Raw genomic sequence first — 14,710 nt, 5'->3', positions numbered from 1 at the left:
CCACTTTCCTGGAGGCCAGGGAGAATATTACTGCTATTCTCCTCGGGCTGACCCAAGAGACACCTTCCTCTTCAGCAGCTTTTCACAGCCTCCTTCTCCTCCACAACAGAGTGTCTTGTGATAGGAGAGCTCAGCTCCACAGACCCTCACTAGAACAAACGATGCTGTAGGAGGGCCCAGCGCCTACACCCCTGAAACAAAGGGCCAGAACAAGAGGCTCTATTGTCACTCTTTGCTGCTGCTCCTGTGGGGGCCTCCATGGCTTCCTCCATTACTATGGCTATGCAGTTTACTGAGTCCTAATCTCAATCTGAAGCAGAGAGCCCTTGTAGGAGAAGACCCAGTAGCTCTGGCAAAGGAGGCCCTGTGGTGCGGGGAGAGGTCCCTGCTTACACCATCCTGTCCAGCAGGCAGATCTGCCCCCTACTTCCTAGCATTGGTGGCAGAAGTGGCTTCCCACACCTAGTCCTCTGCTGGGGTTAGAGACACTGAGTGTGTATATGATGGGTGAATAGTAAGCATATGGCTGGGTCACATGTGTATCTGTGAGAGGCTATTTGATATGTGTGAGAGACTGGAGAGATGATATGAGGGAGCGACTGAGGGATGGAGAGATGAAAGAACACAGGGAAGGACACGACACATGTACAGAAAGAGGAAGGTGAAATGAAGGGACAGCTGTGAAAAGACACCAACATATACTGTACAGAGGACTAAAGGAATTGAAAATGAAGAAAGAAGGAAGAACAAAAGCAATGTAGAAATAGTAAGTTACTTTTTAAAAGGTGTTTAATAGAAAGTTGAATGACAATACTATAATTAATACATGCCAATAGTGGTTTCTAATAATAATGTGGAGCACTGGGAATTTCCCTGCTTCCAGTGGCATTCAGCTTCTTCTATAGATAAAGCAGATATTTTTCTACAAGTGGGTGTTTCTAGGCATGGTTTATAGAATGCTCTCTGCCCCTCCCACCTTTAGAATGCACTAGATTACACCAAATGGCATGCGCGTGCACACACACGTTTAAAGTTTCCTTAGGGGGGATACCCCTGGATTCCTTGAAAGAGCCGTTTCTCAGTTCCACAAATTACTTGTCAGCATGTGAGTCACTTAAAAATATTCTTTGGATTGCATGGAGCTGCCAGTGTAGCCCTGGTAATAGGTGAAGTTGAAATGCACAAGGACCCCTGCTGCTGAAGAGTTATAAGTATTACAAGTGTGTGAGATCCCTGGGGAGTGCTTGAGAATCCAAGAGAGTGGAGGGGCTGCCCAGTTTATAAAGGCTCCCCTGCAATCTCTGTTACCATGAATTGTTCCAAGGCCACACAGCATGCTATGTGTCTCACAGATCAGATAGACAGGCACATTCTTTGTGGCATAAATGGTGGTGTTGATGAAAGAAGTGAGAATACAGAATGAAAACAGGATGGGCAGAGAAGGTTGGGGAAAAAAGGGGTTGTGTAGTTAGTTACTTGTTATGCATACATCACGTTTGGAAGTATGTCCTATAATATGTACAAAGTGTGTTTACACACTAGAATCTCTTTCCAGATCCCTGTCCCCTATCACTGTCTACCTCCCTACTCACCCATCATTCTGCTCCTTTAAAGACCTCCTGTCTCCTGTAACCATCCATCCAAGTCACACCCCAACCCCAGGCATGCCATCTTACAAACATTTCACATTTCCTCTAGCTGCTGCTCTCACCTCCCCATGCACCTCAAAAAAGCTCTCTGCTGATCAGGCAGCTAGTAATAACCCTCTGATGGAGCCAACCCACAGGAAGTAGGACTTCTGCCCCTTGTAGTGCTGAGACCTGCTGACCTGAGGTTCTGCTTGTGCTTTGAGTGGGTTGTTACAGGTGGCCAAGACCAACTGGCAAAATATAAAGATCCAACCATGGCGGTGAGTCCTTGCAGGGCCTCTCCAACACCTTTGTAGTGTCCAGGCTCCAAGACCTCAGGAACGTAAGAATTGCCATACTGCACCAGATCAGTAATCCCTCTGGTGCAGTATCCTGTCTCTGATAGTAGCCAGAACTAGATGCTTTGGAAGGTGACAAGAACCCTACTGTTGGTGTATGTTGCACAATCAGCTGCTACATAGGACTCACTCTGATCTCTAACAGTTAAAAATTGCAGTCTTTAACTCTGCCCATTTTTACTAGAGCTTGGCTTGGGTTGCAGCTTTGCAATGACAGGGCTAATGTGAGCCCTCCTTGGAGGAACCCCCTCTGATTGGCTGGTTGTCCCACCTCCTGGGGAAGAGCAACCACTCAGAGCAGCAGCAAGCAGACCTCCCCCGCCTCCCAGGAGGTCACCTCATTTGTCACAGGTGGGAGGGAGAAGGAGCAGAAAGAAGCTAGCCACTTAAGGTATCTCCACTTCTCCCTTCCCTTCTATGGGCTGGCTCTTCTTTGCCTGCCTCCCTATAACACCTGACTTACAAAGGGGCAGGAGTGATGAAGAACCCCTGAAGCTGTTCCCCTCAACCCTGGAAAGAGGAGAAGGGGACCTAGCTGCAGCCCTCTGCTTTGATCCTGGGAGAGGTGGATGAAGAGCTGCAAGAAATATAGAAGGAACAGAGGTGAGGCGGCGGGGGGCAAAACTCCTGTGGGGGCAAAATTGATGGGCATCAGGGGGCAGAATTAATTGCTGGGCAGGTGAAGGGCAGATGTGGGGGTGAAAGCTTTTGCAGTGGGGGCAAAAATCACCTTTATAAATTTTGAAGCATTGGCAAAAATGAATTTAACATCCAGTAAAGGAGGGAAATGAGAGTTCAAAAATCAAGTCAGACCAAAATCATAATATTATCTTAAAAAAGAAAACATGACTTTTCTAGGGGCTGAAATACAAGATTTAATATCCCTTCTCAATATTTTATTGTCATTAATTAGGATAATTTTGAATATGCTAAGAAGTGTGGCCTGGTCCATTTAATCCCAGCTGGTGCAGCCACTCCGGCTGTTACTGGTGCATTTTTTTGGCTTTTTTGTTTGCACAGCAGCACTTCAACCTCCTTTTCCATTAATAACAACACTCAGTTTCTTGCCGAGCACAAATCTAACTATCCTGTTTTTGCATTCATTCTACCTGGTCTAAATGTGAAACAGTATTACCATCCATTGGGCAAGCCTCATCCCAGTGAGTGTGAATATTTCTGTCAGCACAATATACATGAGAAAGGTGTATGTGTGTAATCAGGGATGGTGAGAGTGAACAGTGAGTGTGCAAGGGGTGATGGTGAGAGTGTAGGTGAGCACAGTGCATGCGTGTGCAAAGTCAGTGTATGGAGGATGACTGGCAGCAATGCATAGCTGTGGGTTTGCCAGAGCCAAGTGAGTGTCTGAGTGTGACAGAAGTGTGAGAGGCTGCGCTGGTTGGGTGAGTGTGAGTCTGAAACAGTGTGTGGCGGAATGCAAGTGAGCCTGGGCTCGGTGCGTGTCTGTGTGTGGACGGCGTTAGTGGCGGGTGCAGGCTGCAGCTCAGCGTGGTACACACACGTGTCTGTTGCGTACCAGAGCGGCGCGACTGTGAGCGGGCCTGGGAGCAGGGACTCAAGTGGCTGAGCTCGGGCAAACCCAGGGCGCGTTTGTGTCCGCACAGCGACTAGCCAGGAACAGGAGCTCCGTCTGCAGCCGGGCTCGAGGAACGCTGGCAGCCGATTGGCGCAGGGAGCAGCGAGGCTGGAAAACAAACCCCGGACCGGGCTGGGAGAACTCCAGCGGGACGCACTGGAGCAGCTCGCTGCCCTTCCCCGGCCCGCGGCCGGCTGGGCGGGGAGGCGGCTGGGCCGGGGCGTGGAATGGCTCGGGCTGCGGCTGCGTGGAGCCAGCGGAGGCGGTGCCGGGGTGGGAGGTGGGTTTAAAGCCTATTAAAGGGGGAGGGGGACGGTGGAGATGATGCATCCTAAGCTGGAGAGTCAGCTGAGTACGAAGCAAGATCTCGGTGGCAGGGGCACGTAGCCCCGTGTTAATACCAGGAACCTGGAGGAGGGAGCGGGAGCAGGATCCGCAGCAGCGGTTCAGGCGCAGCAGCACGGGCAGAAGTTTTCTTTGCAAATTCCCCCGCGCACCGTATAGTTTGTTGGCGTGTGCGCTGGGAGTTTAACTTTCCACCTCTCCCACGCCACACTACGAAGATACCCCGTCTCCCCATTGCATCCCCCGCTGCCTGCTCTACTCCCGGCCCCACCAGAACAACAGCCACAAAACTTGATCCGAGCGTGCGAGACAGAAGGAGCCAGACGCACAGAGAAGCTCTCAAGAGGGGGAGGGGGCAGCGCTGGTGTCCCGAGCAGCGGGAGGGAGGCCACGAGGGCGAAAGAGGAACCGCAGGCAGCAGGTAAGAGAATCGGGGGGCGAAGGTCTATTGCTTACCCCAGCCACTTTGGGGTGGGCATGTAACATCCTGCATGCGTCTCTTGCAAGGGGGAAAGAGGAGGAATCTCGGGGGGGGGGGGGGGTTGGACAGTCTGCAGGAGCAAACTGTTGAGAGAGGTCCAAGACTGCAAATGCAAAATGCACTGGCTTAGGCGCTCCCTCTCCGCCCCAGAACAGGCTGGGGTGAGGGAGGACGCCAGAGGCAATGGGGCTAAATTGCAAGGGGACAGCGCGCCTGTGCGTATATATAGAACTGCTAGGGAGCTTGTGTGCTGGGTCCTTAGTAGCAGAGATTAGAGCTGGGGGAGGAGTGTGCAATTCTTTCTCTGGCTTCGGATTTAGTTGGTCACTTTCAAAACTTCCCAATTAAACCGGGCTGGAAAACTGGAACCACTTTCCATTTCCCCCCCGAGTGACAAGACTTCAGGCGAGTTTAATGCTGCGAATCAGTTGTTAGTAATTTGCTGTGTTCTCTTTTCTCTCCTCGTTTGGACCTTTATTAGCCCCTTGGGGGAGTCATTGAGCCTGTGCACGTATTTGAACCACTTCGTTGTCAGACGTGAGATCCTTTCAAGCCCTAAAGAAAAGCGCGTTGGGGGGAGGCTGGGTTGCAGCGATCAGAGGGGATCTTGAGCCACAGAATAAGTCCTATTCTTAATCCATCTGTGAACATGGTTCTTCTCCCAGCCTGATTTTCCATTTGCACCAGATCTGGGGGGTGCTGTACTTACTAGCCTGCACTTTCTAAATATTTATCTGGAATTGCAGCTGCTTTTACAGGGTCTGAGGAAAGCTAAACTGTTTCTTTTGCTCTGCTTTTCCTAGAGGTATTAAAAGTTTAGGTCTGAAATCCTATTCCTTGCATTTTTTTTTTCTCTTTCGGCAAGAAGACTGAGGCAAAGGACAGTTCACAAAAGTGCCTCTCCTGGGTGCTGCCACCTTCCTTCTTTTCTGTTTTGTAAATCTGTGATGGTAGCTGCAAAAACAAGTATTTGGGAGTAAGGGGAATATTTGAACACTGGTGTGGGACAGCATTTTGTTGGCTTCTGGGTAATATTGGGTAGCTTATTGTAATCTGTTATGTGTAAAATAAGACTTGGATTGGAGGGAGAGGTTTTTACCTTCTTCCCTCTTGTCCTCCCCCACTTCAGACTCATGATTGGAGGTGGAGCAGCAGAAAACTGTTCTACATGGACTCCCCTTTTATACATTGTTTGCCATTTTGCAAACTGGGACCTAAACTATCATTTTATAAAAGAAAGTCTGCAGTTAATTGGGTCGGCAGATGCACTATTGCAAAATCTCTTTTTCTACGGATTTAAACTGCCGGCCCCCCACCCCCCTTTCCTTCCCCTTCCTCCCCCTTAAAATCCACATAACATTTTATTTTAGAAGTAGTATGGAAAGTGCTGAATCAGCACTTGGGAGCACCACTCTATCTGCAGTGGTGTTTTGTGTAAAATGTTTTGATTTGTTGAACTGGGAACATATGTTGCTGGTATGTCAAAGCGGTACTGATCAAGGTTCACAGAGCAATTCTGTGCTTGTTCATGATTTTACTCATGTAAAGTGAGAAACAACAATTGGCACAGTGAAGAGGGTGGGAGTGGAATGTTAAATTTCTAAAATTTAAGTCAAGTGAAATTGTATTGCTTCACAGAGGTGCTTGAATGATCTTTTGAACAAAGCTTCTGTAGGAGATGAGATCAGTAAGCAGTTATAAGATTTCAGTTTGACTTATTCTTACATTCATGGGCTAGTTGCACTTACAGCACTCAAAGGTACAGAGGAGGGCAACAAGGCTAATCCCAGGATTAAAAGGAGTGAGTTATGACGACAGGTTTAAAAAAAAAAAAAAAAAAGTATGGAGATTAGACAACCTGAGTGGAAGAAAGAAGTGTGCCTGAAACATTAAATGGTGTAAATAACAACCTGGACTGCTGCTTCAGTCGAGTTCATTTAGATAGGGGGAAAAGGAGTGAAGGGACATCCAGAATGCTCAGAACATACACATAAATTCCCTAGCAAGGTCTGAATGGAAGAGATGTGGCTGTTCAAGAAGCGTATTCCTCTCTTTCTTTTGCCTTTGGTCTCAAGATATACAGTTGTAGTCTAATGAATAAACTTAATCTTTGATATCAAAACTTGCTTGGCTCAATTTAGTTTTTAAATATGCAGCACAACTCACAGCAAACAGACTAAAAAGTAATGTTTGGTAACATCTGTTCTGAATGATAATGTATGGAAGCAGACCCCTACACTTGCCAGAAGTTTATTGTTTCTTCCTTTCTCCCTGCCTGCTAATATTGTACTTCATTTTCACTCTTTGTTCTTAAAGTAGATCTTGTTTGCTCTGGCTGGATGTTCTAGTGAGTTTCCTTGGTTTTTGTCAGTCAAAATATCCTCTCCCCTACTGTTGTGCATGTTGGCTTTCAACCTCTAACCCAGGCGTGACTTGCTTTCAGTGGTGTTTTTGTATTTATTTTGAAAGCATTACCTAAATGTAAAATGGATATCTGTAGTTCTGTTCTGTTCATAGAACACAGCTGGTATAATCATATGTAGAGCAAACATTTGCAACCCTGTGTCATACATACTTAAATGACTTTGAATCTAACAAGAATTGCTACAAGTCTTCCTATGAACTGTGGGCCAGATCCTGAATTGCAGTCCACTGGCGTGTAAAGGCTAAAAGTAGCTGGATCTCCTTAGCTGAAGGTTTCTTCCAAGATGGGGAGTCGCCAGCTGGCATAGAGATGGTATAGCTAGGCCATGTGCCATCTCTTTCAGCAGCCCTTGCAACACTGGTAGGGAGGGGGAGGATGTTATCTGACAATCCCCAGCAAGCAGATGTCCAATTGGAGACTGTTAGCAGCTGGTATACTGCAGAGCAGCTCTAGGCTGGGAGCCACAACCAGCTTCACTGAGGCTTTCCCCTTAGATACCACAAATAATCTAGATATGTATATATTGAGGTGGTTGTCCCTAACTGAATGGAGAGTTGCAAAGCCCCCTTGCCAGTCATACAAGGCAATGTAATACGGGAGGGCTTTAAGGGGTTGTACTAACTTGAACTTGTAGGACTCTGGATGTACTCAATCATTTGACTTGTCTAGGTAAAGCTATCACTGAATTAGTAAAAACTGCTGTAAACTTGATTTCTTTACTTTAAAATGTTTGCTTGAAGTTAGACTGGGTAAACATTTAAAGACCATTTTGTAATGTTCTATAACTTAATGGGTTGTGGTAGTGTTGCTGTATTAACTTCTTGGCATTTCCATTCTATCCCTCTGTTAATTTATTACTAGGGATGCATGGACTGATTTTCAATGTAAAAAATAAAGTTTTTTTTCCCATATGAATTTCTTTCCCATCAGCGCTTAAGCTAGGAAAAGCAAAGAAACGATTCTTTTGAAATTTGAGCTGTCTGACCCTATGAAATGTCTTATTATTGTGGTCTTTGTTGTAGCTTGCTTCATGCTTACTCTTTAGGTAGCTTAAAATGTAGGATGAGATGTCCCCTCTTGACTGCTGGGGACAAGTCCGAGCAGATACAGCTCTCCAAAGGACCAGCTGGCACACAACACAATCTGCACCTCCTTTCTGTTTGAAGAGAACTTTTTTTGTGGTGATGTCGGAGGGTCATTTATATTGCTTATGCTTGCTTATCCAGGGTTAACCATGGGCCAGGAGACACTGTGGCACTCTACTCAGAGTGCAGCTTTCCCCGAGAAACCCAGTGTAGTGTTTGTCTTAGGATTGTGTATCAATTCATGTCTAAGGGCTGGTCTACACTGGGGGGAGGGGGGGGAGGGAAGGATCTATCCAAGATACTTCCAAGTATCTTGGATCGAATTACCTGGGGTCCAGACGGCGCGGGATCGATGGCTGCGGCTCCCCGTCAACTGCGCTACTGCCGCTCGCTCTGGTGAGTTCTGGAGTGGACGGTGAGCGCGTTCGGGGATCGATATATTGTGTCTTAACGAGACGTGATATATCGATCCTGGATAAATCGATTGCTATCCGCCGATACGGCGGGTAGTGAAGACATACCCTCAGAATCCTATGGCCCTAACTTTTCAAGCAGGGTGCTGATGCAATGGCTCTCAGTTACAGTAAATTTTAATGTTTCAGCTTTGTTCAGAGACCAGAGTCAGTAAACATGAACTAGTTCCAAAAAGGCAACTCCACACAAGTAGGTCATGATGAACGAGGTAATTGTAAACATATGTTTACTTAAACTACTGGTAAACTGGCATCTGATTCTTCCCAACCTAAATCGATGCCAGTTTCTACTAGCTTTCAGCAGGGAAAAAATAGGAAATCAAACTTTTCTGGCAGGCTGTATTGAGCATGCTGTGGAGGAAATGCTCATCCGTCCAGTGAGAGCAAAAGGAGACTGAGATCCAAAGCTCTGACAGACTTGGATGAAACTGTCTTACAAAGCAACAGTTGTGGTTGTCATACTTCAACCGATTTGCTGAATAGACTGACCAAAGTACTCCTGTCCTGTAGGCGTCGGGGACACAGATGTTAAAAGACTAATGTAAAGATGGGTAGTGATGAGGATATGTTATGAATATGAGCTTGTGGTTGTTGAGGACTGTAACTGAGTCAGGAGTGAATGATGCTGCAGTCTTCTGCAATATCACTTTCCATTACATCACCATGATGAGAAAATGCAGTGCTGTTTGGTAATCTAATAGGGTTTCTATTGCCCATAATCTAGGGACTCTTTTTTTTTTTTTTTTTTTTTTTTGCTATCTTAGCTGCAGCCTTGGTACTTTTAAGAGTGGTACTCCATAATTTTCTTCATTGTTTCACAACACACATAATTTAGTGGCGCTTTCAAAAAAAAAAAATCAACCCATTAAATAGCTTTCAAACAATTTTTAAGTGCTGATTGCTATCACTATACAAAAACCTGAAACTCTTACCTTGAGCCTAGGTGTGTGTGTGAGAGAGAATATTCGCTCCTGGAGCAATTAAAATGACTTTTTGCCTAACTTCCCAATGAAAAACACATTTAAGTTTTGAAGTGGCAATTGGACTGAATCACATGGAGTCTCCAGAAATCTGCCTTACAGCTTGCTTGAATATTTCATACATGAAAACCTTTTGATTGCTGGCAAAGAATTGGGTGCTTCAAAGTCTCATCATTCCACTCCTGCTCTACCTTTTGAAGTCCCTTTTTTCCCCCTTAACCTTACCAGATGGATGACTTAACTCTCTCCTTTCTCTTATGCTTTCCTTGGTGCATATAAAATGTTTAACTTTTAGCTATCCTCCTAAAAATGTCAGTGTTACTGGTTTCTGAAACATCCCAGAGGTGAAGGGCAAAAGTCAGAATTCAGGCAACTTATTGACTTCATCTCTAAAATGTTCAGAAACTCTTCTCAACTGAGCTATTGAACTTTAAGATTCACACACCAAAACTACCCTTCGCTCCTAACGAAAACTTTGGGAAGGGGAAAAGGGAACGGGGACTGAGGCTAAATACTCTGATGGTGTCGCTTACTATACTGGTAACATTTTAATTGCTTGAACATTATTCCAGAAGAGGAATCAGTAGTTCCTTTATGTCAAAATACATGCATAGATATAAACTTGTAAAAAGCTAAAATTTCAGAAGCTTAGGACACTGTGAAAGGGGAACTCCTGATGTCTTAGCCTTATGATTACTGCCTTTCAGGAAAGTATCACTGGGTACTTGGTCTTTGTTCTAGCTCAACTGTATGCTGCTAATAAAATCCATTTAGGAGGGTCTTGGTGCTAACTGCTTTTTACTGTAGGTTATACTGCTATCTCCTATCAAACTAGAAGTGCCTTGTGCACTGGGTGATTCTTCTGCATTACTATTAATATTACCAACATCGCCTGAGAAGTGAAAGGATTCCTTTGTCATAACTCAAGACTTTCTACTTTATAGAGCAATTGTTCTTGTATCAATAAGCGACTTCTCAGTGGGTCAGACTGCTTTATTCCCCTCAAACCCCCCCCCCCGCTGTAACTCTGTGGTGTTTTGCATTCACTTTGCATATTGCCAGTGGACGTAGCATTTGAACACAGATTTCCCAATGACAGGATTCGGATGCAGCGTAACTATGAGGAGAGATGATGGTCTGATGACAAGGGGTGTTGCAATGCTTAACTTCTCGATGCCTGGAAAATCAATGGGATCTGCAAAGCCTGAGTTATGTGCCTAGGCTCCCTCTACAAAGATTAGGAAGAAATAGGCACCTTAGAATGTGATCCCCAAAAGGCAACATGCTACCGGGTAGGTGAGGCTCTGCCTACATTAGCCAATAGGAGATGCTGATGAAAAGGATGTGTCCTTACGCCACCCTTCTCGTGGAGTTCAATGCTATCTCTACTTGCAGTCCACAGCTGGGAACCCCTTTCCTGGAGTCAGGTAGCTTAGGCACCTAACTCTGTACTAAATGGTGATGGAGGAGGACGTCCTTCATAACTTTTAGTCCAGGGGTTAGGATACTCACCCAGGATGTGGGAGGCCCCAGTTCAGTTTCCTCCTCTGCCTGATGAGGAGGAATTTCAACTGGAGTCTCCCATCTCTCAGGTGGGTGCTCCACCCACTGGACTATAGAGTGATTCTCATTTTCTCTGGCTCAATTTAATGAGTTAATATTCTACTTTTCAATAAGAGTGATGGAGACAGACCTATATCGGAATATTCTGTAGTTCAGTGGGTTGGGTGCTCACCTCTAAGGTTGGTAGATCCCTGTTCAAATCCCTTCTTCTCACTGGGAGGAGTTGAACCAGGGTCTCTCACATCCTGGCTGAGCACCCTAACCATTAGGCTAAAGGCTGTGAAGGATCTTTATGCTTCCTCCCCCAGGCTGTTTTGTGAGGAGTTAGACAGCTGCTGAGCTTATCTACCAGATTGACACACCCAGATCTTGCCTGCGGGGCCTAAACTACACGAGACCTGCCGTTGCACACTGTCTTGATGGAGGATCTGTCTCAATCTCTTTATGAAGAGTGGCTTTAAGAAACCCTCCCTGCAAAAACTCATGAACTATAGTGTCAACTTGGATTTGTCTTTTGGCTTCTATTAAAGGTACCGAACTTCTTAGCACCAGTGAGTCATGAAACAGACAAATAAGTAGATTTAAAAAAGTTGAGGCTGATTTGCCCTTAGTTCTGAATTTTACTCCGCTTTCTGGTTGTTCGACTTCTAGTTGTCTGAAAATGGTGACACTACAGCTAGAAGCATGGTTCCCAAAGCAGGTAAACGTGCTAGCTCTGCTTGAGCTGGCATGCTAAAAATAGCAGTGTAAGCTTGGGGTTCCACAGGTGGGGGGGCTCAGGCTAGCTGCCCAAGTACCAACCTGCCCAGATGCCCTGAGTATGTACTGGGAGGCTGTCTCAACCTGCTTCCTGTGCTGCCCCTGACTAAGGTGCTATTTTTAGAATACTAGCTCCAAGCAGAGCTAGCGGATGTCTAGCTCTTCTGGGAAGTAAGCTTCTAGCTGAAGTCTAGACCTGTCCGTAGTCATGGCCTTTCTAGGGGGGAAACTACCTGGCTTTTCAAACTGATCAGAAACAATAGGACAGTGATGATTGTATTTGACTTACATGAATCAAAGGTTTTCACTGTTTATTTAGTGGGATGTTCTAACAAACTGCTATAGACAACAGCCCTTGACGGTTAAGCAATACCTCACTTGAGCCCCATTTTTCGCTTGAAAGCGTCATGAGAGTTGAGAAGGAGGGCTAAAAACTCAGCTGTAGCAACGGAAGAGATCAAATGCTACTTGCTGCTTACACCCTCTGTAGTGTGGTACAGGTGGCAGTTTAGACGGGATCGGCCTTAGTGGGAGTTGTTAATGGGCAGTTTGTCCAGGTCTTCTGAAAGGTGCGTAACGTACATATTCTAATTTTTAGCCCCCTTCCTGCTTGTCTTCCTAACACCCCTTCTCTTTCTTGTGTAGAGGCAGTTCAGATCCTATCAAGTGTGCTGCTTCCTTGGGGGGCAGAATATCATAGAAGGCTTCAAGCAAGCAGCAGACTTGAGTTTTGTGTGTGTGATATAACGCCTAAATATCAACACTGTTTACATATTGGGGAAATAGTTCTTCCGTCCTCCTTCTGATACCAAAGCACTCCAGATAAATCAAATGGTCACTTTGTGTGACTATATAGGAAGAACAGTAAGGAAAAAACCACAAAGTCAAGACTTCCCCAAAAAAGGAGCTTAATTTTAGGCTCCTAAAGTAAAATCCTTATAGAGATACGGAAACTGGGCTGAATATTACAGGAAGAGAATTGCACTTGTTCTGTATTCTGATCAGAAAATGCTTTGAAATCCTTGCTATCAAAGTGGATTAAAAAAAGTATGATGTCAAAGTTTTAAAGTCAAAGGAGCAATTCCAAAGAATAGCACAGCTGATACTAGAAGTGTGCAGCCTTTATTGTAGGTAGAGATCAAATATTTAGTATGATGAAACTTGCAAAGTACAACAGGGTTGTGGTTCAGGTAACTTTCTCATCACATTATAAGATAGTGCTGGTTCTGCCAATTGCTTCATCAGCAGGATTGAAGAATGTGGTACTGTACTAATCTTTTAGTCTTGGATAAGTTGGACATGCATATAATTGTGGCCTACAGTAAAATCATTCAACTGTTTCTCTTCCTACGAATGGAGGAAAAACTGCTGGTAGTCATTACAAAGCCAGCTGGTCATGAAGAGACTAGAATTTCTCAGGCCTTTCATGTCCAGTCATCTCACCCTCCCTTTTTGAGCATCTTGTGATGTTGTCTTACAGTATCTAGGAGCAATTTAACCTGATTTAAAGGCTCTGTTGCAAAGCTAAAATGGCATATAGTTCTAGCTAACATGGAATGGCTTGTGGATTTGGAAGTGATTAAGCTGGTAAAGTTCCCCAGAGGAACTTTTGTCTATGTCCAAGCTCCAGTGGTTAAGGTCAGTTCTGCCTCAGCGTGTCAGAGCAAAAAAGTCCGCTGCAAAAATATCTAGAAATGACAAGTCTAAGAGGGAAACCACCAGGAAAAAAATAAATGTTTTATTAATGCCACGCTGCTGGGTCAAACAAGCTGGAGTCAACCCAGACTGGCCACAGAATTTAGTGTCTGTGCATACGGGAGCTTGGCTAAGGCTTTATCTTGGCTGGGAGACCCAAGCGGAATTCTCAAGCTTTTCTGATGCTGTTGGTGGGCTAGCAGGCCTCTGTGGAGTAATATGCAAGCTAATCCATTGCAATAAAAATCTGGGTAGGCCTCATTTTGCACACTCGTTCCTAAACTTAATTAAAGACAGGTTTCGATGTCTAAGCATTTAGGAATCCATTGTAGACACAAGAATTAATATTTGCATTCTGAACTCGAGGAATCCAGTTCGAAAACTGAAGATCAAGTTGGATGCATTGTCTGCTGCCATTATTTCCCGGAGCAGGACTACCTGTCCTCCTACCAACCAGACTAAAAAAAAAAAATTTTTTTTTCTCTAGCTCACTTTGACATGCAACTCAGTCATGCAAGTTTGTCTTTATAGTAAGATTACCATAGCTATGGCTCAGGCTTTCCCCCCCCCCCCCACCTTTTGCAGATGGTACTTTGCTGAATCCTGTCAGAATTCTAGACTAAAACTCTTGATGCGTCAGAACTTCATAGAAGGTAACAGTCCTAGTGCTTCTAGTAATGTAAGTAACAGTAGGTAACTAGAATAATGTTGGCATAAGTATATATGTTTTTCTTTAAGACACTGAAATTTGACTTATTTGCACCATACCTTCCTACCACTAACCCGCTTATTTTAACCCCCTTGGCTGGTTGAAAGGGAAATGGGTTCCTCATGAAAATTTTTCCTTCACGTGGGTGGAAAAGGGTTGTGGTTCTAGGTTTGCTTGAAAGAGGCACCACTGCTGTTCAGTAAAATGGTTCACATCCAGGCGTTACCTTGTAATAGGTAGCATCAAATAAAAGCACAAATGTTTGTTGCATCACTTAGCAAATTGGGACCTACCAGCTGCTATAGTTGGACACCATCTCATCTTCATGCCCCATCCTCTAGCTCTCCTGCCCTTTCAGAGGTTGTAGGACAGACTGTTTCCAGTACTATTATACAAAAAGAAGAACAGGAGTACTTGTGTCACCTTAGAGACTAACAAATTTATTAGAGCATAAGCTTTCGTGGACTACAGCCCACTTCTTCGGATGCATATCCGAAGTGGGCTGTAGTCCACGAAAGCTTATGCTCTAATAAATTTGTTAGTCTCTAAGGTGCCACAAGTACTCCTGTTCTTCTTTTTGCGGATACAGACTAACACGGCTGCTACTCTGAAAC

At 45.0% G+C, this 14,710-nt stretch overlaps 1 protein-coding gene across 2 annotated transcripts in view; it reads left to right on the top strand.

Moving 5' to 3' along the window:
* The first annotated feature begins 3,896 nt into the window (after positions 1-3,896).
* Positions 3,897-14,710, top strand: part of GRB10 (growth factor receptor bound protein 10) — a 202,212-nt gene continuing 191,398 nt past the window's right edge. For both annotated transcript variants that reach the window (XM_034761340.1, XM_034761339.1), the window contains exon 1: positions 3,897-4,347. The gene's annotated coding sequence lies outside the window, so the exon portion shown is untranslated. The remainder of the gene's footprint in view (positions 4,348-14,710) is intronic.

This window comes from Trachemys scripta, chromosome 2 (assembly GCF_013100865.1).
Source record: "Trachemys scripta elegans isolate TJP31775 chromosome 2, CAS_Tse_1.0, whole genome shotgun sequence".
NCBI classification, from domain to species: Eukaryota; Metazoa; Chordata; order Testudines; family Emydidae; genus Trachemys; species Trachemys scripta.
This window is presented reverse-complemented; position numbering and strand designations above follow the sequence as displayed.